The 27,189-nt window shown below is 42.3% G+C and overlaps 7 non-coding genes across 7 annotated transcripts; 1 reads left to right on the forward strand and 6 right to left on the reverse strand.

Moving 5' to 3' along the window:
- Window positions 1–4,791: 4,791 nt before the first annotated feature.
- On the forward strand, window positions 4,792–4,865 carry TRNAN-GUU (transfer RNA asparagine (anticodon GUU)). Its single transcript has one exon. It is a non-coding gene; the product is annotated as a tRNA-Asn (tRNA).
- An 8,336-nt stretch (window positions 4,866–13,201) lies between these two features.
- Window positions 13,202–13,274, reverse strand: TRNAV-UAC (transfer RNA valine (anticodon UAC)). The gene has a single exon. It is a non-coding gene; the product is annotated as a tRNA-Val (tRNA).
- A 2,234-nt stretch (window positions 13,275–15,508) lies between these two features.
- TRNAV-UAC (transfer RNA valine (anticodon UAC)) lies at window positions 15,509–15,581 on the reverse strand. Its single transcript has one exon. It is a non-coding gene; the product is annotated as a tRNA-Val (tRNA).
- A 938-nt stretch (window positions 15,582–16,519) lies between these two features.
- TRNAV-UAC (transfer RNA valine (anticodon UAC)) lies at window positions 16,520–16,592 on the reverse strand. The gene has a single exon. It is a non-coding gene; the product is annotated as a tRNA-Val (tRNA).
- Window positions 16,593–16,847: 255 nt separating this feature from the next.
- TRNAV-AAC (transfer RNA valine (anticodon AAC)) lies at window positions 16,848–16,920 on the reverse strand. The gene has a single exon. It is a non-coding gene; the product is annotated as a tRNA-Val (tRNA).
- A 6,549-nt stretch (window positions 16,921–23,469) lies between these two features.
- TRNAV-CAC (transfer RNA valine (anticodon CAC)) lies at window positions 23,470–23,542 on the reverse strand. Its single transcript has one exon. It is a non-coding gene; the product is annotated as a tRNA-Val (tRNA).
- An 86-nt stretch (window positions 23,543–23,628) lies between these two features.
- Window positions 23,629–23,701, reverse strand: TRNAV-AAC (transfer RNA valine (anticodon AAC)). The gene has a single exon. It is a non-coding gene; the product is annotated as a tRNA-Val (tRNA).
- Window positions 23,702–27,189: the final 3,488 nt, after the last annotated feature.

A 27,189-nucleotide genomic window follows, 5' to 3' on the forward strand; every position in this document is an offset into this window, starting at 1 on the left:
TGCAATGATGAAGTTTATAAATCACAACTATTTAGCAGAGGTTGGTTTCGATCCATCGACCGCTGGGTTTCACAATGTGAATTATGGCCTACAAATACAGTCGGGCAATTTTCTAGCAAACCATTTCTATGTATGTAGAGAACCAGACTGGGGGAGTAAAAAAAACTTACCTAGTTTGTAGAAAAAAGTTGTAATGCAGCACAATCCCAAGCAAAAAGATTGACCTTTTATGGTTTGTTTTGAATATAGAAAATGCTGAGAGGTCGCGAATCTCCTTCTGGTCCTTTGGCACGAGTTGTACTGGGATTTAGGATTTTGACTAGTGTTTTTGATCCGAGACACGTTTGCTGTTGACAGAAAAGTTCAGTTGATATGCAATGATGAAGTTTATAAAACACAACTATTTAGCAGAGGTTGGTTTCGATCCATCGACCGCTGGGTTTCACAATGTGAATTATGGCCTACAAATACAGTCGAGCAATTTTCTAGTAAACCATTTCTCTGTATATAGAGAACCAAACTGTGGGAGTGAAAAAAAACTTACCTAGTTTGTAGAAAAAAGTTGTAATGCAGCACAATCCCAAGCGAAAAGATTGATCTTTTATGGTTTGGTTTGAATATAGAAAATGCTGAGAGGTCGCGAATCTCCTTCTGGTCCTTTGGCACGAGTTGTACTGGGATTTAGGATTTTGACTAGTGTTTTTGATCCGAGACACGTTTGCTGTTGACAGAAAAGTTCAGTTGATATGCAATGATGAAGTTTATAAAACACAACTATTTAGCAGAGGTTGGTTTCAATCCATTGACCGCTGGGTTTCACAATGTGAATTATGGTCTACAAATACAGTCGAGCAATTTTCTAGCAAACCATTTCTCTGTATATAGAGAACCAAACTGGGGAAGTGAAAAAAAACTTAGCTAGTTTGTAGAAAAAGATGCAACACAGGACAATTTAGCAGAGGATGGTTTCGATCCATCGACCTCTGGGTTATGGGCCCAGCACGCTTCCGCTGCGCCACTCTGCTTGTGTTAATAGATGTACAGAGTAAAATTCTAATGACTGTTTGTGTTCAGGTCGATGACATGTAAATTTTCAGCCATTACATATTTGTTGGCGACTAGAGTACTCCTGGGGTTCTGCAATTGTTTCTTTGTTTTTTTTTGCTTTCTTGTGTCATATTATTGTTGAAAATCATTAGAGGAAATGGTGTCTGACCATTGTTTAAGGTTCCGGTTAAAACTGGTGGGTGCGTCCGGCTGTTAGACGAAAGTTCGGCAGGCGTTTGTGTCTCTGTGGCCCAATCGGTTAGCGCGTTCGGCTGTTAACCGAAAGGTTGGTGGTTCGAGTCCACCCAGGGACGTTGGTTCCTTTTGAGACACGTTTGCTGTTGACAGAAAAGTTCAGTTGATATGCAATGATGAAGTTTATAAAACTCAACTATTTAGCAGAGGTTGGTTTCGATCCATCGACCGCTGGGTTTCACAATGTGAATTATGGCCTACAAATACAGTCGGGCAATTTTCTAGCAAACCATTTCTATGTATGTAGAGAACCAGCCTGGGGGAGTAAAAAAAACTTACCTAGTTTGTAGAAAAAAGTTGTAATGCAGCACAATCCCAAGCAAAAAGATTGACCTTTTATGGTTTGGTTTGAATATAGAAAATGCTGAGAGGTCGCGAATCTCCTTCTGGTCCTTTGGCACGAGTTGTACTGGGATTTAGGATTTTGACTAGTGTTTTTGATCCGAGACACGTTTGCTGTTGACAGAAAAGTTCAGTTGATATGCAATGATGAAGTTTATAAAACACAACTATTTAGCAGAGGTTGGTTTCGATCCATCGACCGCTGGGTTTCACAATGTGAATTATGGCCTACAAATACAGTCGAGCAATTTTCTAGTAAACCATTTCTCTGTATATAGAGAACCAGACTGGGGGAGTAAAAAAAACTTACCTAGTTTGTAGAAAAAAGTTGTAATGCAGCACAATCCCAAGCGAAAAGATTGATCTTTTATGGTTTGGTTTGAATATAGAAAATGCTGAGAGGTCGCGAATCTCCTTCTGGTCCTTTGGCACGAGTTGTACTGGGATTTAGGATTTTGACTAGTGTTTTTGATCCGAGACACGTTTGCTGTTGACAGAAAAGTTCAGTTGATATGCAATGATGAAGTTTATAAAACACAACTATTTAGCAGAGGTTGGTTTCAATCCATTGACCGCTGGGTTTCATAATGTGAATTATGGTCTACAAATACAGTCGAGCAATTTTCTAGCAAACCATTTCTCTGTATATAGAGAACCAAACTGGGGAAGTGAAAAAAAACTTAGCTAGTTTGTAGAAAAAGATGCAACACAGCACAATTTAGCAGAGGATGGTTTCGATCCATCGACCTCTGGGTTATGGGCCCAGCACGCTTCCGCTGCGCCACTCTGCTTGTGTTAATAGATGTACAGAGTAAAATTCTAATGACTGTTTGTGTTCAGGTCGATGACATGTAAATTTTCAGCCATTACATATTTGTTGGCGACTAGAGTACTCCTGCGGTTCTGCAATTGTTTCTTTGGTTCCTTTTGCTTGGGTAGCATGCTACAGTTGAAGACGTTTTCACATTGGTGCTCAGCATCTCCATAAAGTAAAAGCACTGTTGCTGCCTAAGTTTTGAATTCACAAGGCAAACTGGAGAAAAAACTTTCCGGTTGTGTTTCTGTCTACATGTCCAGAAAGAGCATAGCTGTCTGGTATTTGCCAGAAGGTTGAAAACATATGATAGAATACACAAAACTTCCTTCGAGCCGGAATTGAACCTGCGACCTAAGGATTGCTAATTTAGATCTACAGTCCTCCGCTCTACCAGCTGAGCTATCGAAGGCTTGATTTAGCCATTGTTGAAAGTCTTCAAGGTTTGGACGTGTGTGCCACGAGCAGGTGGCAAAAACAATTCACTCGGCCAACTGAAAAAGGCATCCAAAGATTGTATTGGAGAATGCGGGCATCGATCCCGCTACCTCTCGCATGCTAAGCGAGCGCTCTACCATTTGAGCTAATCCCCCATGCCCGACGAACGCCATTATCAGTTTCACGCCACACCATGTCACAGTTTACTTATAGTCAAATGTGCCATTGAGTGCTTTTTTTTTTTTTTTTTTTTTTTTTTAAGTACAGATTCCTTTCTCCCATATTTGAAGAACATCTACGGAGTTCACAATGTGAATTATGGCCTACAAATACAGTCGGGCAATTTTCTAGCAAACCATTTCTATGTATGTAGAGAACCAGCCTGGGGGAGTAAAAAAAACTTACCTAGTTTGTAGAAAAAAGTTGTAATGCAGCACAATCCCAAGCAAAAAGATTGACCTTTTATGGTTTGGTTTGAATATAGAAAATGCTGAGAGGTCGCGAATCTCCTTCTGGTCCTTTGGCACGAGTTGTACTGGGATTTAGGATTTTGACTAGTGTTTTTGATCCGAGACACGTTTGCTGTTGACAGAAAAGTTCAGTTGATATGCAATGATGAAGTTTATAAATCACAACTATTTAGCAGAGGTTGGTTTCGATCCATCGACCGCTGGGTTTCACAATGTGAATTATGGCCTACAAATACAGTCGGGCAATTTTCTAGTAAACCATTTCTCTGTATATAGAGAACCAAACTGGGGGAGTGAAAAAAACTTACCTAGTTTGTAGAAAAAAGTTGTAATGCAGCACAATCCCAAGCAAAAAGATTGACCTTTTATGGTTTGGTTTGAATATAGAAAATGCTGAGAGGTCGCGAATCTCCTTCTGGTCCTTTGGCACGAGTTGTACTGGGATTTAGGATTTTGACTAGTGTTTTTGATCCGAGACACGTTTGCTGTTGACAGAAAAGTTCAGTTGATATGCAATGATGAAGTTTATAAAACACAACTATTTAGCAGAGGTTGTTTTCGATCCATCGACCGCTGGGTTTCACAATGTGAATTATGGCCTACAAATACAGTCGAGCAATTTTCTAGTAAACCATTTCTCTGTATATAGAGAACCAAACTGTGGGAGTGAAAAAAAACTTACCTAGTTTGTAGAAAAAAGTTGTAATGCAGCACAATCCCAAGCGAAAAGATTGATCTTTTATGGTTTGGTTTGAATATAGAAAATGCTGAGAGGTCGCGAATCTCCTTCTGGTCCTTTGGCACGAGTTGTACTGGGATTTAGGATTTTGACTAGTGTTTTTGATCCGAGACACGTTTGCTGTTGACAGAAAAGTTCAGTTGATATGCAATGATGAAGTTTATAAAACACAACTATTTAGCAGAGGTTGGTTTCAATCCATTGACCGCTGGGTTTCACAATGTGAATTATGGTCTACAAATACAGTCGAGCAATTTTCTAGCAAACCATTTCTCTGTATATAGAGAACCAAACTGGGGAAGTGAAAAAAAACTTAGCTAGTTTGTAGAAAAAGATGCAATGCAGCACAATTTAGCAGAGGATGGTTTCGATCCATCGACCTCTGGGTTATGGGCCCAGCACGCTTCCGCTGCGCCACTCTGCTTGTATTAACAGATGTACAGAGTAAAATTCTAATGACTGTTTGTGTTCAGGTCGATGACATGTAAATTTTCAGCCATTGCATATTTGTTGGCGACTAGAGTACTCCTGGGGTTCTGCAATTGTTTCTTTGTTTTTTTTTGCTTTCTTGTGTCATATTATTGTTGAAAATCATTAGAGGAAATGGTGTCTGACCATTGTTTAAGGTTCCGGTTAAAACTGGTGGGTGCGTCCGGCTGTTAGACGAAAGTTCGGCAGGCGTTTGTGTCTCTGTGGCGCAATCGGTTAGCGCGTTCGGCTGTTAACCGAAAGGTTGGTGGTTCGAGTCCACCCAGGGACGTTGGTTCCTTTTGCTTGGGTAGCATGCTACAGTTGAAGACGTTTTCACATTGGTGCTCAGCATCTCCATAAAGTTAAAGCACTGTTGCTGCCTAAGTTTTGAATTCACAAGGCAAACTGGAGAAAAAACTTTCCGGTTGTGTTTCTGTCTACATGTCCAGAAAGAGCATAGCTGTCTGGTATTTGCCAGAAGGTTGAAAACATATGATAGAATACACAAAACTTCCTTCGAGCCGGAATTGAACCAGCAACCTAAGGATTGCTAATTTAGATCTACAGTCCTCCGCTCTACCAGCTGAGCTATCGAAGGCTTGATTTAGCCATTGTTGAAAGTCTACAAGGTTTGGACGTGTGTGCCACGAGCAGGTGGCAAAAACAATTCACTCGGCCAACTGAAAAAGGAATCCAAAGATTGTATTGGAGAATGCGGGCATCGATCCCACTACCTCTCGCATGCTAAGCGAGCACTCTACCATTTGAGCTAATCCCCCATGCCCGACGAACGCCATTATCAGTTTCACGCCACACCATGTCACAGTTTACTTATAGTCAAATGTGCCATTGAGTGCTTTTTTTTTTTTTTTTTTTCTTAAATACAGATTCCTTTCTCCCATATTTGAAGAACATCTACGGAGTTCACAATGTGAATTATGGCCTACAAATACAGTCGAGCAATTTTCTAGCAAACCATTTCTATGTATGTAGAGAACCAGACTGGGGGAGTAAAAAAAACTTACCTAGTTTGTAGAAAAAAGTTGTAATGCAGCACAATCCCAAGCAAAAAGATTGACCTTTTATGGTTTGGTTTGAATATAGAAAATGCTGAGAGGTCGCGAATCTCCTTCTGGTCCTTTGGCACGAGTTGTACTGGGATTTAGGATTTTGACTAGTGTTTTTGATCCGAGACACGTTTGCTGTTGACAGAAAAGTTCAGTTGATATGCAATGATGAAGTTTATAAATCACAACTATTTAGCAGAGGTTGGTTTCGATCCATCGACCGCTGGGTTTCACAATGTGAATTATGGCCTACAAATACAGTCGGGCAATTTTCTAGCAAACCATTTCTATGTATGTAGAGAACCAGACTGGGGGAGTAAAAAAAACTTACCTAGTTTGTAGAAAAAAGTTGTAATGCAGCACAATCCCAAGCAAAAAGATTGACCTTTTATGGTTTGGTTTGAATATAGAAAATGCTGAGAGGTCGCGAATCTCCTTCTGGTCCTTTGGCACGAGTTGTACTGGGATTTAGGATTTTGACTAGTGTTTTTGATCCGAGACACGTTTGCTGTTGACAGAAAAGTTCAGTTGATATGCAATGATGAAGTTTATAAAACACAACTATTTAGCAGAGGTTGGTTTCGATCCATCGACCGCTGGGTTTCACAATGTGAATTATGGCCTACAAATACAGTCGAGCAATTTTCTAGTAAACCATTTCTCTGTATATAGAGAACCAAACTGTGGGAGTGAAAAAAAACTTACCTAGTTTGTAGAAAAAAGTTGTAATGCAGCACAATCCCAAGCGAAAAGATTGATCTTTTATGGTTTGGTTTGAATATAGAAAATGCTGAGAGGTCGCGAATCTCCTTCTGGTCCTTTGGCACGAGTTGTACTGGGATTTAGGATTTTGACTAGTGTTTTTGATCCGAGACACGTTTGCTGTTGACAGAAAAGTTCAGTTGATATGCAATGATGAAGTTAATAAAACACAACTATTTAGCAGAGGTTGGTTTCAATCCATTGACCGCTGGGTTTCACAATGTGAATTATGGTCTACAAATACAGTCGAGCAATTTTCTAGCAAACCATTTCTCTGTATATAGAGAACCAAACTGGGGAAGTGAAAAAAAACTTAGCTAGTTTGTAGAAAAAGATGCAATGCAGCACAATTTAGCAGAGGATGGTTTCGATCCATCGACCTCTGGGTTATGGGCCCAGCACGCTTCCGCTGCGCCACTCTGCTTTTGTTAACAGATGTACAGAGTAAAATTCTAATGACTGTTTGTGTTCAGGTCGATGACATGTAAATTTTCAGCCATTACATATTTGTTGGCGACTAGAGTACTCCTGGGGTTCTGCAATTGTTTCTTTGTTTTTTTTTGCTTTCTTGTGTCATATTATTGTTGAAAATCATTAGAGGAAATGGTGTCTGACCATTGTTTAAGGTTCCGGTTAAAACTGGTGGGTGCGTCCGGCTGTTAGACGAAAGTTCGGCAGGTGTTTGTGTCTCTGTGGCGCAATCGGTTAGCGCGTTCGGCTGTTAACCGAAAGGTTGGTGGTTCGAGTCCACCCAGCGACGTTGGTTCCTTTTGAGACACGTTTGCTGTTGACAGAAAATTTCAGTTGATATGCAATGATGAAGTTTATAAAACATAACTATTTAGCAGAGGTTGGTTTCGATCCATCGACCCCTGGGTTTCACAATGTGAATTATAGCCTACAAATACAGTCGAGCAATTTTCTAGTAAACCATTTCTCTGTATATAGAGAATCAAACTGGGGGAGTGAAAAAAAACTTACCTAGTTTGTAGAAAAAAGTTGTAATGCAGCACAATCCCAAGCGAAAAGATTGATCTTTTATGGTTTGGTTTGAATATAGAAAATGCTGAGAGGTCGCGAATCTCCTTCTGGTCCTTTGGCACGAGTTGTACTGGGATTTAGGATTTTGACTAGTGTTTTTGATCCGAGACACGTTTGCTGTTGACAGAAAAGTTCAGTTGATATGCAATGATGAAGTTTATAAAACACAACTATTTAGCAGAGGTTGGTTTCAATCCATTGACCGCTGGGTTTCACAATGTGAATTATGGTCTACAAATACAGTCGAGCAATTTTCTAGCAAACCATTTCTCTGTATATAGAGAACCAAACTGGGGAAGTGAAAAAAAACTTAGCTAGTTTGTAGAAAAAGATGCAATGCAGCACAATTTAGCAGAGGATGGTTTCGATCCATCGACCTCTGGGTTATGGGCCCAGCACGCTTCCGCTGCGCCACTCTGCTTGTGTTAACAGATGTACAGAGTAAAATTCTAATGACTGTTTGTGTTCAGGTCGATGACATGTAAATTTTCAGCCATTACATATTTGTTGGCGACTAGAGTACTCCTGGGGTTCTGCAATTGTTTCTTTGTTTTTTTTTCTTTCTTGTGTCATATTATTGTTGAAAATCATTAGAGGAAATGGTGTCTGACCATTGTTTAAGGTTCCGGTTAAAACTGGTGGGTGCGTCCGGCTGTTAGAGGAAAGTTCGGCAGGCGTTTGTGTCTCTGTGGCGCAATCGGTTAGCGCGTTCGGCTGTTAACCGAAAGGTTGGTGGTTCCTTTTGCTTGGGTAGCATGCTACAGTTGAAGACGTTTTCACATTGGTGCTCAGCATCTCCATAAAGTAAAAGCACTGTTGTTGACTAAGTTTTGAATTCACAAGGCAAACTGGAGAAAAAACTTTCCTGTTGTGTTTCTGTCTACATGTCCAGAAAGAGCATAGCTGTCTGGTATTTGCCAGAAGGTTGAAAACATCTGATAGAATACACAAAACTTCCTTCGAGCCGGAATTGAACCAGCGACCTAAGGATTGCTAATTTAGATCTACAGTCCTCCGCTCTACCAGCTGAGCTATCGAAGGCTTGATTTAGCCATTGTTGAAAGTCTTCAAGGTTTGGACGTGTGTGCCACGAGCAGGTGGCAAAAACAATTCACTCGGCCAACTGAAAAAGGCATCCAAAGATTGTATTGGAGAATGCGGGCATCGATCCCGCTACCTCTCGCATGCTAAGCGAGCACTCTACCACTTGAGCTAATCCCCCATGCCCGACGAACGCCATTATCAGTTTCACGCCACACCATGTCACAGTTTACTTATAGTCAAATGTGCCATTGAGTGCTTTTTTTTTTTTTTTTTTTTTTTTTTTCTTAAGTACAGATTCCTTTCTCCCATATTTGAAGAACATCTACGGAGTTCACAATGTGAATTATGGCCTACAAATACAGTCGAGCAATTTTCTAGCAAACCATTTCTATGTATGTAGAGAACCAGACTGGGGGAGTAAAAAAAACTTACCTAGTTTGTAGAAAAAAGTTGTAATGCAGCACAATCCCAAGCAAAAAGATTGACCTTTTATGGTTTGGTTTGAATATAGAAAATGCTGAGATGTCGCGAATCTCCTTCTGGTCCTTTGGCACGAGTTGTACTGGGATTTAGGATTTTGACTAGTGTTTTTGATCCGAGACACGTTTGCTGTTGACAGAAAAGTTCAGTTGATATGCAATGATGAAGTTTATAAAACACAACTATTTAGCAGAGGTTGGTTTTGATCCATCGACCGCTGGGTTTCACAATGTGAATTATGGCCTACAAATACAGTCGAGCAATTTTCTAGCAAACCATTTCTATGTATGTAGAGAACCAGCCTGGGGGAGTAAAAAAAACTTACCTAGTTTGTAGAAAAAAGTTGTAATGCAGCACAATCCCAAGCAAAAAGATTGACCTTTTATGGTTTGGTTTGAATATAGAAAGTGCTGAGAGGTCGCGAATCTCCTTCTGGTCCTTTGGCACGAGTTGTACTGGGATTTAGGATTTTGACTAGTGTTTTTGATCTGAGACACGTTTGCTGTTGACAGAAAAGTTCAGTTGATATGCAATGATGAAGTTTCTAGAACACAACTATTTAGCAGAGGTTGGTTTCGATCCATCGACCGCTGGGTTTCACAATGTGAATTATGGCCTACAAATACAGTCGAGCAATTTTCTAGTAAACCATTTCTCTGTATATAGAGAACCAAACTGGGGGAGTGAAAAAAAACTTACCTAGTTTGTAGAAAAAAGTTGTAATGCAGCACAATCCCAAGCGAAAAGATTGATCTTTTATGGTTTGGTTTGAATATAGAAAATGCTGAGAGGTCGCGAATCTCCTTCTGGTCCTTTGGCACGAGTTGTACTGGGATTTAGGATTTTGACTAGTGTTTTTGATCCGAGACACGTTTGCTGTTGACAGAAAAGTTCAGTTGATATGCAATGATGAAGTTTATAAAACACAACTATTTAGCAGAGGTTGGTTTCAATCCTTTGACCGCTGGGTTTCACAATGTGAATTATGGTCTACAAATACAGTCGAGCAATTTTCTAGCAAACCATTTCTCTGTATATAGAGAACCAAACTGGGGAAGTGAAAAAAAACTTAGCTAGTGTGTAGAAAAAGATGCAATGCAGCACAATTTAGCAGAGGATGGTTTCGATCCATCGACCTCTGGGTTATGGGCCCAGCACGCTTCCGCTGCGCCAGTCGGCTTGTGTTAACAGATGTACAGAGTAAAATTCTAATGACTGTTTGTGTTCAGGTCGATGACATGTAATTTTTCAGCCATTACATATTTGTTGGCGACTAGAGTACTCCTGGGGTTCTGCAATTGTTTCTTTGTTTTTTTTTGCTTTCTTGTGTCATATTATTGTTGAAAATAATTTGAGGAAATGGTGTCTGACCATTGTTTAAGGTTCCGGTTAAAACTGGTGGGTGCGTCCGGCTGTTAGACGAAAGTTCTGCAGGCGTTTGTGTCTCTGTGGCGCAATCGGTTAGCGCTGTTAACTAGCTGTGATGTTTCGGCTGTTAACCGAAAGGATGGTGGTTCGAGTCTACCCAGGGACGTTGGTTCCTTTTGCTTGGGTAGCATGCTACAGTTGAAGACGTTTTCACATTGGTGCTCAGCATCTCCATAAAGTAAAAGCCCTGTTGCTGCGTAAGTTTTGAATTCACAAGGCAAACTGGAGAAAAAACTTTCCGGTTGTGTTTCTTTCTACATGTCCAGAAAAAGAATAGCTCTCTGGTATTTGCCAGAAGGTTGAAAACATCTGATAGAATACACAAAACTTCCTTCGAGCCGGAATTGAACCAGCGACCTAAGGATTGCTAATTTAGATCTACAGTCCTCCGCTCTACCAGCTGAGCTATCGAAGGCTTGATTCAGCCATTGTTGAAAGTCTTCAAGGTTTGGACGTGTGTGCCACGAGCAGGTGGCAAAAACAATTCACTCGGCCAACTGAAAAAGGAATCCAAAGATTGTATTGGAGAATGCGGGCATCGATCCCGCTACCTCTCGCATGCTAAACGAGCGCTCTACCACTTGAGCTAATCCCCCATGCCCGACGAGCGCCATTATCAGTTTCACGCCACACCATGTCACAGTTTACTTATAGTCAAATGTGCCATTGAGTGCTTTTTTTTTTTTTTTTTTTTTTAAGTACAGATTCCTTTCTCCCATATTTGAAGAACATCTACGGAGTTCACAATGTGAATTATGGCCTACAAATACAGTCGAGCAATTTTCTAGCAAACCATTTCTATGTATGTAGAGTACCAAACTGGGGGAGTGAAAAAAAACTTACCTAGTTTGTAGAAAAAGTTGTAATGCAGCACAATCCCAAGCGAAAAGATTGACCTTTTATGGTTTGGTTTGAATATAGAAAATGCTGAGAGGTCGCGAATCTCCTTCTGGTCCTTTGGCACGAGTTGTACTGGGATTTAGGATTTTGACTAGTGTTTTTGATCCGAGACACGTTTGCTGTTGACAGAAAAGTTCAGTTGATATGCAATGATGAAGTTTATAAAACACAACTATTTAGCAGAGGTTGGTTTCGATGCATCGACCGCTGGGTTTCACAATGTGAATTATGGCCTACAAATACAGTCGAGCAATTTTCTAGCAAACCATTTCTCTGTATATAGAGAACCAAACTGGGGGAGTGAAAAAAAACTTAGCTAGTTTGTAGAAAAAGATGCAATGCAGCACAATTTAGCAGAGGATGGTTTCGATCCATCGACCTCTGGGTTATGGGCCCAGCACGCTTCCGCTGTGCCACTCTGCTTGTGTTAACAGATGTACAGAGTAAAATTCTAATGACTGTTTGTGTTCAGGTCGATGACATATAAATTTTCAGCCATTACATATTTGTTGGCGACTAGAGTACTCCTGGGGTTCTGCAATTGTTTCTTTGTTTTTTTTTGCTTTCTTGTGTCATATTATTGTTGAAAATAATTTGAGGAAATGGTGTCTGACCATTGTTTCAGGTTCCGGTTAAAACTGGTGGGTGCGTCCGGCTGCTAGACGAAAGTTCGGCAGGCGTCTGTGTCTCTGTGGTGCAATCGGTTAGCGCGTTCGGCTGTTAACCGAAAGGTTGGTGGTTTGAGTCCACCCAGGGACGTTGGTTCCTTTTGCTTGGGTAGCATGCTACAGTTGAAGACGTTTTCACATTGGTGCTCAGCATCTCCATAAAGTAAAAGCACTGTTGCTGCTTAAGTTTTGAATTCACAAGGCAAACTGGAGAAAAAACTTTCCGATTGTGTTTCTGTCTACATGTCCAGAAAGAGCATAGCTGTCTGGTATTTGCCAGAAGGTTGAAAACATCTGATAGAATACACAAAACTTCCTTCGAGCCGGAATTGAACCAGCGACCTAAGGATTGCTAATTTAGATCTACAGTCCTCCGCTCTACCAGCTGAGCTATCGAAGGCTTGATTTAGCCATTGTTGAAAGTCTTCAAGGTTTGGACGTGTGTGCCACGAGCAGGTGGCAAAAACAAGTCACTCGGCCAACTGAAAAAGGCATCCAAAAATAGTATTGGAGAATGCGGGCATCGATCCCGCTACCTCTCGCATGCTAAGCGAGCGCTCTACCACTTGAGATAATCCCCCATGCCCGACGAACGCCATTATCAGTTTCACGCCACACCATGTCACAGTTTACTTATAGTCAAATGTGCCATTGAGTGCTTTTTTTTTTTTTTTTTAAGTACAGATTCCTTTCTCCCATATTTGAAGAACATCTACGGAGTTCACAATGTGAATTATGGCCTACAAATACAGTCGAGCAATTTTCTAGCAAACCATTTCTCTGTATATAGAGAACCAAACTGGGGGAGTGAAAAAAAATTTACCTAGTTTGTAGAAAAAAGTTGTAATGCAGCACAATCCCAAGCGAAAAGATTGACCTTTTATGGTTTGGTTTGAATATAGAAAATGCTGAGAGGTCGCGAATCTCCTTCTGGTCCTTTGGCACGAGTTGTACTGGGATTTAGGATTTTGAGACATTGGTAAAAGTAATGCTCATTAAACCAGCAATAGAATATGCTAACTAAGGCTAATTAAGCCAACAATATACGTTTGTGATCAAAATAAAGAAAAGCCACATTTTTCTGCCCGGGATCAAAACAGGGAACTTTCAGGAGGATGGCAAACAGGACAATCACTACACTACAGTAACCAGACAAGAGCGTTTACTGTGGTCATGGCAAGCATTAAAGATCAAGCACTCATTGTCAAAAGCGCTAGTTTGCAAGAGGAACGCTGTGTTTCTGCCCAGTTTCAAACTGAGGACCTTTCGCGTGTAAAGCGAACGTGATAACCGCTACACTACAGAAACCAACCGATTCAAACAAACAAAAAATGCTGTGGTCATGGCAAGCAATAAAGAACAAGCACTGAAAGTCAAAAAGATCATTTTCCAAGAGAATAAGCTGTGTTTCTGCCCAGTTTCGAACTGGGGACCTTTCACGTGTGAGGCGAACGTGAAAACCGCTACACTACAGAAAGCGGATGCAAGCGCTTACTGTGGTGACAACAAGCAATCGAGATCAAGAACTGAAAGTCAAAAGCTTGGATACCAAAGGGTAACAGCGTGTTTCTGCCCAGTTTCGAACTGGGGACCTTTCGCGTGTTATGCGAACGTGATAACCGTTACACTACAGAAACCGGCTGCGGAAGGTTACTGTGGTCATGACCAGCCATCGAGAACAAAGACTCAACGTCAAAAGCTTTAATATCAACGCCTAATGTCATGCTTCTATCCAGTTTCGAACTGGGGACCATTCGCGTGTGAGGTGAACGTGACAACCACTACACTTCAGACACTCGATGCAAAGCAAAAGATGTTTAAACATGCTGAAATGAACTTGAAAAAGAAAAAAACATCCAGCCAAAGTCAAGAGGTCTTCCTCTATGTCTGAAGACAGGACAAAGTGCATTTTGCAACACAGGAACCTTTCATTTGTCAGGCTATTGGGAAAAAGAACAAACAGGGAAACTAAACCATTTTCCACAAAACATTCTCATGCCTTTGTCCAAAAGCCAAAAAGAAAAAGCACCTAGATGCCTGCTTTCGCACCTTGATCTTATCAGGTGTTACTTGAATTAGGAACACTTAGACACTGTCAAAAACACACATGCTTGCCAAAAGCAAAAACGGGTAGAAATAATCACATTGGTAAAAGTAATGCTCATTAAACCAGCAATAGAATATGCTAACTAAGGCTAATTAAGCCAACAATATACATTTGTGATCAAAATAAAGAAAAGCCACATGTTTCTGCCCAGGATCAAAACAGGGAACTTTCAGGAGGATGGCAAACAGGACTATCACTACACTACAGTAACCAGACAAGAGCGTTTACTGTGGTCATGGCAAGCATTAAAGATCAAGCACTCATTGTCAAAAGCACTAGTTTGGAACTGAGGACCTTTCGCGTGTAAAGCGAACGTGTTAACTGCTACACTACAGAAACCAACCGATTCAAACAAACAAAAAATGCTGTGGTCATGGCAAGCAATAAAGAACAAGCACTGAAAGTCAAAAAGATCGTTTTCCAAGAGAAAAGCTGTGTTTCTGTCCAGTTTCGAACTGGGGACCTGTCACGTGTGAGGCGAACGTAATAACCGCTACACTACAGAAACCAGAAGCAAGCGCTTACTGTGGTGACAACAAGCAATCGAGATCAAGAACTGAAAGTCAAAAGCCTGAATACCAAAGGGTAACATAGTGTTGCTGCCCAGTTTTGAACTGGGGACCTTTCGCATGTTACGCTAACGTGATAACCACTACACTACAGAAACCGGCTGTGGAAGGTTACTGTTGTCATGAAGAGCCATCGAGAACGAAGACTCAACATCAAAAGCTTTTATATCAACACCTAATGTCATGCTTCTATCCAGTTTCGAACTGGGGACCGTTCGCGTTTGAGGTGAACGTGACAACCACTACACTTCAGAAACTCCATGCAAAGCTATATATGTTTAAATATGCTGAAATGAACTTGAAAAAGAAAAAAACAGCCAGCCAAAGTCAAGAGGTCTTCCTCTATGTCTGAAGACGGGACAAAGTGCATTTTGCAACACAGGAATATTTCATTTGTCAGGCTATTGGAGAAAAAGCACAAACAGGGAAACAAAACCATGCTCCACAAAACTTTCTCATGCCTTTGTCCAAAAGCCAAAAAGAAAAAGCACCTAGATGCCTGCTTTCGCACCTTGATCCTATCAGGTGTTACTTGAATTAGGAACACTTAGACACTGTCAAAAACACACATGCTTGCCAAAAGCAAAAACGGGTAGAAATAATCACATTGGTAAAAGTAATGCTCATTAAACCAGCAATAGAATATGCTAACTAAGGCTAATTAAGCCAACAATATACGTTTGTGATCAAAATAAAGAAAAGCCACATGTTTCTGCCCGGGATCAAAACAGGGAACTTTCAGGAGGATGGCAAACAGGACAATCACTACACTACAGTAACCAGACAAGAGCGTTTACTGTGGTCATGGCAAGCATTAAAGATCAATCACTCATTGTCAAAAGCGCTAGTTTGCAAGAGAAATGCTGTGTTTCTGCCCAGTTTCGAACTGAGGACCTTTCGCGTGTAAAGCGAACGTGATAACCGCTACACTACAGAAACCAACCGATTTAAAAAAAAATAAAAAATGCTGTGGTCATGGCAAGCAATAAAGAACAAGCACTGAAAGTCAAAAACATCGTTTTCCAAGAGAAAAGCGGCGTTTCTGCCCAGTTTCGAACTGTGGAGCTTTCACGTGTTAGGCGAACGTGATAACCACTACACTACAGACACCGGCTGCGGAAGGTTACTGTGGTCATGACGAGCCATCGAGAACAAAGACTCAACGTCAAAAGCTTTAACATCAACGCCTAATGTCATGCTTCTATCCAGTTTCGAACTGGGGACCTTTCGCGTGTGAGGTGAACGTGACAACCACTACACTGCAGAAACTCCATGCAAAACTAGAGATGTTTAAACATGCTGAAATGAACTTGAAAAAGAAAAAAACAGCCAGCCAAAGTCAAGAGGTCTTCCTCTATGTCTGAAGACAGGACAAAGTGCATTTTGCAACACAGGAACCTTTCATTTGTCAGGCTATTGGAAAAAAGAACAAACAGGGAAACAAAACCATGCTCCACAAAACATTCTCATGCCTTTGTCCAAAAGCCAAAAAGAAAAAGCACCGAGATGCCTGCTTTCGCACCTTGATCCTATCAGGTGTTACTTGAATTAGGAACACTTAGACACTGTCAAAAACACACATGCTTGCCAAAAGCAAAAATGGGTAGAAATAATCACATTGGTAAAAGTAATGCTCATTAAACCAGCAATAGATTATGCTAACTAATGCTAACTAAGCCAACAATATACATTTGTGATCAAAATAAAGAACAGCCACATGTTTCTGCCCGGGATCAAAACAGGGAACTTTCAGGAGGATGGCAAACAGGACAATCACTACACTACAGTAACCAGACAAGAGCGTTTACTGTGGTCATGGCAAGCATTAAAGATCAAGCACTCATTGTCAAAAGCGCTAGTTTGCAAGAGAAACGCTGTGTTTCTGCCCAGTTTCGACCTGAGGACCTTTCGCGTGTAAAGCGAACGTGATAACCGCTACACTACAGAAACCAACCAACTAAACAAAGCAAAAAATGCTGTGGTCATGGCAAGCAATAAAGAACAAGCACTGAAAGTCAAAAAGATCGTTTTCCAAGAGAAATGCTGTGTTTTTGCCCAGTTTCGAACTGGGGACCTGTCATGTGTGAGGCGAACGTGATAACCGCTACACTACAGAAACCAGATGCAAGTGCTTACTGTGGTGACAACAAGCAATCGAGATCAAGAACTGAAAGTCAAAAGCTTGAATACCAAAGGGTAACATAGTGTTGCTGCCCAGTTTCGAACTGGGGACCTTTCGCATGTTAGGCGAACGTGATAACCACTACACTACAGAAACCGGCTGCGGAAGGTTACTGTTGTCATGAAGAGCCATCGAGAACAAAGACTCAACGTCAAAAGCTTTAATTTCAACGCCTAATGTCATGCTTCTATCCAGTTTCGAACTGGGGACCGTTCGCGTGTGAGGTGAACGTGACAACCACTACACTTCAGAAACTCCATGAAAAGCTAAAGATGTTTAAATATGCTGAAATGAACTTGAAAAAGAAAAAAACAGCCAGCCAAAGTCAAGAGGTCTTCCTCTATGTCTGAAGACAGGACAAAGTGCATTTTGCAACACAGGAACCTTTCATTTGTCAGGCTATTGGAAAAAAAGAACAAACAGGGAAACAATACCATGCTCCATAAAACATTCTCATGCCTTTGTCCAAAAGCCAAAAAGAAAAAGCACCTAGATGCCTGCTTTCGCACCTTGATCCTATCAGGTGTTACTTGAATTAGGAACACTTAGACACTGTCAAAAACACACATGCTTGCCAAAAGCAAAAACGGGTAGAAATAATCACATTGGTAAAAGTAATGCTCATTAAACCAGCAATAGAATATGCTAACTAAGGCTAATTTAGGCTACTTTCACACATCAGGTTTTCGGCGTCAGGCGCGATCCGGCGTCGTGCCGGAACGCCGGATCCGGCAAATGTTTAGTAAAACCGGATGTGACGGATCCGGTTTTCTGCCGGATCCGTCTTTTTCTTGACAGACAAAACCGGATCCGTCTCATCTGGTTCATCCGTTTTTCTATCCATTTTTCGACGGATTACGCCGGATCCGGTTTTTAAAATTGACCCTTGTGGCCTTCCGAACGGGATTGGCTACTGGAAAACTATATATAGCATGTTCCTACAGCCCTTCTTTGACAGGTTGTAGAGGAGAAAGTGCAGGTTGGAGAGAAGAGCAAGTTACTGGCGAAGATGGATGTTGTCATTGGAAATATTTTGAAGAATTTGGCGGATTTTACAGCGGAGGCGAATCGTTTGAGGGTGATTGTTCTGGAGAAGGAGAGAGCGAGACAGCAGCGCATCAGGCATCGTAGACGACGTTTGTGGATCCACCCCATCACAGCCAAGAGAATGACGCATGGGGTCTATTCTACACTATGCATGGACCTTCGACGAAACCCGGATAAATTTTTTGGATATGTTAGGATGAAAATGGAGAATTTTGATTACTTGGTGGAGCACATTGCACACCTCATAAGAAAAGCGGACACCTATTGCCGCTTCTCCGTTTCACCCGCAGAGCGTCTGATGGTGACTTTAAGGTAAGCCACATTTATTGGATATGATCGCATCAGAGCACACTTTCACTGCAATCTTGTTGGTGGTAATTTGTATCTCCAAGTGTTAGGTCAGTTTTGGTATAATGCTGTGATTTAAAACTAATTTATTGTTTGTTAATTCCCCACAGATTTCTTGCAACTGGAGAATCCCTTTCGTCACTGCATTTCCAGTACAGACTCGGGATTTCCACCATATCTGGAATTGTGAAGTACACATGCCGTGCACTGTGGGACTCCTTAGCTGAAGAGTTTTTACCAGAGCCCACAACAGAGAGGTGGATTGAAATTGCTGACAAGTTTCAAAAGATATGTCAGTTTCCAAACTGCTTGGGCGCTGTGGACGGGAAACATATCCGCATTGTAAAGCCAGCTGGATCTGGATCGGAATATTTCAATTACAAGAAATATTTTTCAATTGTCCTCATGGCCATCGCTGACACGGAATACAAATTTATTGCGGTTGATATTGGGGCCTATGGCCGCTCCAATGACTCTCAAGTTTTCAAACTGTCTGCCATGGGGCGTAAACTGTATGGAAACACCTTCCAGTTCCCACCACCTAGACCGCTGCCGCAAACACCAGGTCCACCTATGCCATTTGTCTGTGTAGGGGATGAAGCCTTCCAGCTGTCAGAACACCTTTTGAAACCGTACTCTAGCAGAGGATTGACAAGACCAAAACGCATTTTTAATTACCGCCTCACAAGAGCAAGAAGAATGGTTGAATGTACCTTTGGTATTCTGACAGCCAAATGGCGGGTCCTATTGACTGCGATCAACCTCAAGACAGAAACTGTGGACGAGGTGATCAAAGCGTGCGTGGTACTCCACAATTTTGTTATATGCAAGGAACCCATTTCCATTGAGGACACCTCTGAAGAAACCACCTTGCAAGATTACCATGACATTACCACTAGAAGTTCTGTGACGGTTTCAGTAATGAGGGACAATTTTGCACTATACTTTATGTCACCTCAAGGCAGAGTACACTGGCAGGATGACAGAGTGTGAAAGATTTGTGCCCTAACCAAACTTGTGTACCTTCTGTACCAACAGTATATACCTTTGCCAACCAAAGTTGGCTATCTTGTCATGGTCTCTATTTTTAGCTTTAGGCCACAGGTGTGTACCTGGTTGTGTTTTATGCAAAGTATTTCACCTTTTAACAAAAGTTGTGTGCATTGTTAGGAAATCACCAACAATAAACACAACTTTTTAGGTGAAATACTTTGCTTCAAACACAACCAGGAACACAACTGTGGCAAAAAGCTAAAATTTACCCACAGTTATATACCTAGTTTTGAATACCATTTCACCTTTTAAATACCCTGTATTTAACCTTTTTCGCCGCAGAAAGAAATGACAGACAACCAGTGTAAAATAATTTAACTTTTATTGAAAAATGTTTTTTTTAGTAAACTTTTTTAAAATTTTAATAAACATGTTTAATAAAAATTTGAAACTATAAAACTGAAACCATAAAACTGGTCATTTTTATTTAAAGACACACATTATAATTCTGTGTAGTGTGTGGTGGAAATACTGCTGTAGGGGCTGCGGGACACTTCGACACTGGGAGTGTGGAGAGAGGACTGGGATCGTTGTGGGGAAGGAACAGTTAGAGGTGAAGGTGTGGAAAAAACTACAGAATGGGTGGACATGTGGGAAGCAGAAGAGGTGGTGGGTGGTGGAGTGGAGAGTTGGGCAGGGACTGTAGGAGCAGATGATGTTGATGGCAAGTTGTATGGGGAAGGAGTTTGGTACGGGGCAGGTTGCTGGAAGTGGGGAGATGTCTGGTACGAGGCAGGTTGCTGGAAGTGGGGAGATGTCTGGTACGGGGCAGGTTGCTGGAAGTGGGGAGATGTCTGGTACGGGGCAGGTTGCTGGAAGTGGGGAGATGTCTGGTACTGGGGAGGTTGCTGGTACTGGGGAGTTTGCAGGTACTGTGGAGGTTGCTGGTACTGGTGAGGTTGCTGGTGCTGGGGAGGTTGCTGGTGCTGGGGAGGTTGCTGGTACTGGGGAGTTTGCAGGTACTGTGGAGGTTGCTGGTACTGGTGAGGTTGCTGGTGCTGGGGAGGTGGCTGGTGCTGGGGAGGTGGCTGGTGCTGGGGAGGTGGCTGGTGCTGGGGAGGTGACTGGTGCTGGGGAGGTGGATGGTGCTGGGGAGGTGGATGATGCTGGGGAGGTGGATGGTATGTAATAGGAGGGGGAGGATGGAAAGTGGCTGGAGGTGGATGGTATGTAATAGGAGGGGGAGGATGGAAAGTGGCTGGAGGGGGTGTAGATGTAATAGGAGGGGGAGGAAGGAAAGTGGCTGGAGGGGGTGTAGATGTAATAGGAGGGGAAGGATGGAAAGTGGCTGGAGGGGGTGCAGGTGGAGGAACTACTGTGGTGGGAGGAGGAGGAGGAGGTTGGGAGGTAACTTGCTGGAGAGCAACGTGGCATGAATGCATTACATGCATCTGCTGGGCAGGAGAGAGCGTTTCCATGCGCTCCACAACAGACCTGAAAAAGGTGTGGTTTGGCGAAGATCTTGCTTCTGAATGCATGGTTTGCAGAAGTGTCTTCACCTCCAGAATGCTGGAGTTGATCTGCTGATAGCCTGCGGAGATTTGCTCTGACAAGACTTTTAGACAGTTCTGGAAAGATGCATTCAGATGCAAGAACTCTGGCGCATAAGTCTTTTCCTGACCCCTCTGCCGCTGCCGCCCAGTACCCGCAGGTGAACTAGAGGTGGCAGGGGCAGAAGGGTGGGGTAAAGGGAAAGCGATCTCCTCACCAGCAGCTTCATGTAATGTAGGCGGCCACGATGCTCCTGTGCTGGTGGATGGGACAGATGGGTCGAATGTGTGGGAAGGCTGGGAAGGTGCAGATGTACCGGGGCGGTCGAAGTGTCCCTCGGTGCCGGTCTCCTCAGGGATCGCCTCAGAAGGGTCCAATCGTGCAGGCTCCCGAGTGCTGCTCACCATGCTGTGGAATAAAGAGAAAAAAAAACAATTAAAATACTGACATGGTATGGCCCTGGCTGAAAAAAAAATTTACATCTAACATTTTTTTTCACATGTGGTGTGTAATATTTACCTTCTGGTGACCATTGTTTCACGGAGGAATGACAGGGCTTCTGCGTACTTGTACTTGCTCCTGCGTCCTCCAGATCCACTCGGGGCCCGCATCTCTTTATTGAACTCCTTCTTGAAACGATCCCTCACAGACCGCCACCGATTCACAATTCTGTTCCCTGAAACGAGAAAGGAGTGGTTAGTATACAACATCAGTGTTTCCCAAACTCCAGTCCTCATGGTCCCCAGGGGTCATGTTTTCAGGATTTCCATAGTAAATAGAAATCCTGAACACATGATCCGTGGGGACCACGAGGACTGGAGTTCGGGAAACACTGGTTTACATCAAGCAACCGGTACTGTATATACTTACGCTCTGTAATCTGGGCCCGAGCTTCGAGGTCCTCCCAGCGGCCCACAAGGAGCGAACAGATTTCCTCCCAGAGTCGTCGGGTAACGATCAGGTCAGCGTGGAGGCGGTCAGCCATATTCCAGAGCGGCTCCCTTTCTCTGACAAGATCGATGAGGCGGTCCATATCAATCCCTCCATCCTCAACGTCAGAGTCGGGAGCACGCTGTGAAGGCTGTTAAAGAAAAAGACAAAAATAACATAATTAGCCTCCACAAAAGAAATGAAATAAAAAGTGCAAAAAAACAAAGCAAAAATATTTATACTTACACGCTGGTGACCGCCGCGTTGCTGTCGCCGACGACCCTGGGAGGCACTGCGAGCACCTCTTGGCCAAGCACCAGATTGGGAAGACTAGAGAAGAAAACAAAAAAAGTTATGTCTTTGGATGTAGGCATTTGTTTGCTGTGTGTGGTCTGCAGAACATTGTTTTCTATGTGTTGTGTGTAGTGTGATGTTGTGTTTCTGCGTTTGATGCAAAAAACTTACCAATTGTGAGCCCACTCCAGGTGTCTGTCCACCCCTTCCTTCTTCTTCTGGGAGCTCCTCTTCATCTTGTGATTCCTGTTTTGAAATAAAAGGCCATGAATAGACATATATTACAGAGAAGATGGATTTTGGAAATAAAAACTTACCGTCAAACGCTGACGATGCGAGGGAGGGCTCCCAGAAGATGATGTGCTGTCTTCCTGGTGGCCATACTCCATGCCTGTGGGTGGTGTTGAAGCTGCTGCCATTGCTGCTGCTGCTGCTGCTGCATCTATTGGGCGGCTGTTGAATAAAGAGAAACAAAGGGCCAATGAATATCTTGATATTCAATAGCCCTAGTTTGGAGGAATGGGTTATTTGATAATTACCGTCTCTCCTCTGCTGCTGGCCTCCCCTCCTCAGCATGTTCTATTTGCTGCTCCATTTGGGGTGGTGGTGGTGCGGATGGTGCTGCAGTGGTCTCCTGCCTTCTCCTGCGCCTGGTTGCTGTCTTGGGTGGCATGTTGGGTGTGGCTGTGGGTCCCACTGTCTTGCTTTTATATATGTCTTGTGGGCAGAGCTACTGAGCATGCTCAGACCAAAAAACCGGATCCGGCCGCCGGATCCGGCTTTCGCCGGATCCGGCGCATTGCGGCGCTCATAGGCTTTCATTGTGTGAAAAAGCCGGACGCGCCGGATCCGGCGTGTCCGGCTTTTTCGCCGGAGACAAAAAACGTTACAGTAGACGTTTTTTCCAGACGCCGGATCGCGACACATTGCAACACATTGCCGGATCCGGCGATAACCGGATGAAACGCATGGCCATCCGGCGCGATCCGGCGCAAATGCAAGTCAATGGGGGGGAAACCGGATCCGGCATTGCATTTCGCCGGATCCGGTTTCTGTCAAAAGCGCCGGATCGCGCCTGACGGCGAAAACCTGATGTGTGAAAGAGGCCTAAGCCAACAATATACGTTTGTGATCAAAATAAAGAAAAGCCACATGTTTCTGCCCGGGATCAAAACAGGGAACTTTCAGGAGGATGACAAACAGGACAATCACTACACTACAGTAACCAGACAAGAGCGTTTACTGTGGTCATGGAAAGCATTAAAGATGAAGCACTCATTGTCAAAAGCGCTAGTTTGCAAGAGGAATGCTGTGTTTCTGCCCAGTTTCGAACTGAGGACCTTTCGCGTGTAAAGCGCTCGTGATAACCACTACACTACAGAAACCAACCGATTCAAACAAGCAAAAAATGCTGTGGTCATGGCAAGCAATAATGAACAAGCACTGAAAGTCAAAAAGATCGTTTTCCAAGAGAAAAAGCTGTGTTTCTGCCCAGTTTCGAACTGGGGACCTTTCGCGTGTGAGGCGAACGTGATAACAGCTACACTACAGAAACCGGATGCGAGCGATTGCTGTGGTGACAACAAGCAATTGAGATCAAGAACTGAAAGTCAAACGCTTGGATACCAAAGGGTAACAGCGTGTTTCTGCCCAGTTTCGAACTGGGGACCTTTCGCGTGTTAGGCGAACGTGATCACCACTACACTACAGAAACCGGCTGCGGAAGGTTACTGTGCTCATGACAAGCCATCGAGAACAAAGACTCAACGTCAAAAGGTTTAATATCAACGCCTAATGTCATGCTTCTATCCAGTTTCGAACTGGGGACCATTCGCGTGTAAGGTGAACGTGACAACCACTACACTTCAGAAACCCCATGCAAAGCTAAAGATGTTTAAACATGCTGAAATGAACTTGAAAAAGAAAAAAACATCCAGCCAAAGTCAAGAGGTCTTCCTCTATGTCTGAAGACAGGACAAAGTGCATTTTGCAACATAGGAACCTTTCATTTGTCAGGCTATTGGAAAAAAGAACAAACAGGGAAACAAAACCATGCTCCACAAAACATTCTCATGCCTTTGTCCAAAAGCCAAAAAGAAAAAGCACCTAGATGCCTGCTTTCGCACCTTGATCCTATCAGGTGTTACTTGAATTAGAATCATAGAATCATAGAATCATAGAATCATAGAATCGTAGAGTTGGAAGGGACCTCCTGGGCCATCTGGTCCAACCCCCTGCTCAAAGCAGGATTCGCTAAATCATCCCAGTTAGATGTCTGTCCAGCCTCTGTTTGAAGACTTCCATTGAAGGAGAACTCACCACTTCTCGTGGCAGCCTGTTCCACTCATTGATCACTCTAACTGTCAAAAAGTTTTTTCTAATAACTAATCTGTGTCTCCTCCCATTCAGCTTCATCCCATTGCTTCTAGTCTTTCCTTGTGCAAATGAGAATAAAGTTGATCCTTCTACAATGTGACAGCCCTTCAGATATTTGTAGACAGCTATTAAGTCTCCTCTCAGTCTTCTCTTTTGCAAACTAAACATTCCCAAATCCTGCAACCTTTCCTCATAAGACAGGGTTTGCAGACCGGTCACCATTCTGGTCGCTCTTTTCTGAACTTGCTCCAGTTTGTTGATGTCTTTTTTAAAATGTGGTGCCCAAAATTGGACACAATATTCCAGATGAGGTCTGACCAAAGAGTAGTAGAGGGAAATAATTACTTCACGTGATCTAGACTGTATGCTTCTGTTAATACATCCTAGAATTGCATTTGCCTTTTTTGCTGCTGCATCACACTGTTGACTCATATTCAGTCTGTGATCTATTAGTATACACAAGTCTTTTTCACATGTGCTGTCACTTAGCCCTATTCCTCCCATTCTATATATGCTTTTTTCATTTTTATTGCCCAGATGTAGTACTTTGCATTTCTCCCTGTTAAAAACCATTCTGTTAGTTGCTGCCCACTTCTCCAGTTTATTTAAATCTTTTTGAATCCTCTCTCTCTCTTCTCTAGTATTAGCTATCCCTCCTAGCTTTGTGTCATCAGCAAATTTAATCAGTTTACCCTCAATTCCTTCATCTAAATCGTTGATAAAGATGTTGAACAATACAGGGCCCAGGACAGAGCCCTGTGGTACCCCACTTGAGACATTCTTCCAACTGGATGTGCAGCCATTTACGACCACTCTTTGGGTCCGATCACTAAGCCAGTTATGAATCCACCTAACAGTTGCCTTGTCCATTGCATACTTAGTCATTTTTTCAATAAGGATTGTATGAGAGACTTTGTCAAATGCTTTGCTGAAGTCAAGATATACTATATCTACAGCATTTCCTTGATCCACCCAATCAGTAATACCATCATAGAAGGAAATTAAATTAGTCTGACATGACTTATTAGTTACAAACCCATGCTGACTCTGTTTAATCACTTCATTCTTATCCAGGTATTGACATACATGTTGTTTAATAATTTGTTCAAAGATCTTTCCTGGTATAGAAGTCAGACTCACCGGCCTATAGTTGCCTGGGTCCACCTTCTTCCCCTTTTTGAAGATAGGAACAACATTTGCTCTTCTCCAGTCTTCTGGCACTTCTCCTGTTCTCCAAGAATTTTCAAAGATTATGGAGAGGGGTTCAAAAATTTCTTCTGCTATCTCCTTCAGTACTCTGGGGTGTAATTCATCTGGACCTGGAGACTTGAATACATTTAGGTTAGCTAAGTGTTTCCTCACTATCTTTCTGTTTATATATATCCTGGATTCTTCTATTCCCTTAATAGGACAGTGAATAACAGTTGATGTTACATTTCCTTTCTGAGAGAAAACAGATGCAAAATAGGAATTTAAAAGTTCAGCCTTCTCAACATCCTGTCTTACCATTTCATCATTTTCATCCTGTAAAAATCCTATAGCATCTTTGACTTTTCTTTTACTTTTGACATATCCCCAAAATCCTTTATTATTGCTTTTGACATCTCTTGCAAGCCTCAATTCATTTTCAGCTTTAGCTAATCTGATTTGTGCCTTGCAGGTTCTGCAGACAGCATTATATTCTTCTTTAGATATGCCTCCTTCTTTCCATTTTATAAACATTTTTTGCTTCCTTTTTAGCATGTGCTTAAGTTCTGTGTTCATCCATCCTGGTTTCCTTAAATGCTTCCTATTCTTCCCTCTTTTCGGAATTGTTAACAACTGTGCTTTGAGAATTTCATTTTTCAAGATTTCCCATCCTTCCTGGACATTTTTGTCTTTAAGGATATCCAGCCATTGGATCCCTCCAATTCTCTTTCTGAATCCCTTAAAATCTGCCTTTCTGAAATCTAACCTTGACGTCTGAGTCTTCACAGGTCTTCCGCCTCTAGTTATCCAAAATTCTAAAATAGCATGGTCGCTACCTCCTAGGGTCCCAGCCACTTTTACCTCCTCAACCATTTCCTCCCTGTTTATAAGGATTAGATCCAAGGTAGCAGTTCCCCTTGTTTTCTCCTTTACCTTTTGGAAGATAAAGTTGTCAGCAAGAGAGGATAAGAATTTCCTTGACCTGTTAGTTTTGCCTGAGAGAGATTCCCAACAAATGTCTGGATAGTTGAAATCTCCCATGACAACTATGTCATATTTTTTGGAGAACTTGGCCATTTGATGCATAAAGAGTTCATCCATATCTTCAGCTTGCACAGGCGGCCTGTAGTAAATGCCTACAATGGTGTCCTTTCCATTGTTCTGTCCTTGTATTCTTACCCAAACAGTTTCCACAGAACTCCCAGTCTCTGAAGCTTCAATCTCTGTGCAGATATACGCATTTCTAACATACAATGCGACACCCCCTCCTCGTTTATCAAGTATGTTTCTTGCAAATAAGTTGTATCCTTCTAGTCTTGTATTCCAATCATGTGTATTGTCCCACCAAGTTTCAGTGATTCCAATGACATCATATTTCTTTTCCTGTGTTAGTAGTTCCAATTCTCCTTGTTTGTTGCCCATGCTTTGTGCATTAGTATAGAAACATTTTAGTTTGTGATTGGTTTCTCCTTCTCCAATATTTTTTTTAATTAGATTCTTTCGTCTTTGTTCTTCCTTTCCACTTCTAATAGCAGAGTTCTCAGTAGCATTTGTCAGGTGTATGGCTTTTTCTGGTCTTTTGCTTCCCTTCCCATGTTGTTCTAGTTTAAAGCTCTCCTTACAAGTGTAGCAAGGCGA

This window comes from Dendrobates tinctorius, unplaced genomic scaffold (assembly GCF_039654945.1).
Source record: "Dendrobates tinctorius isolate UK_male_01 unplaced genomic scaffold, ASM3965494v1 ptg000251l, whole genome shotgun sequence".
NCBI lineage: Eukaryota > Metazoa > Chordata > Amphibia > Anura > Dendrobatidae > Dendrobates > Dendrobates tinctorius.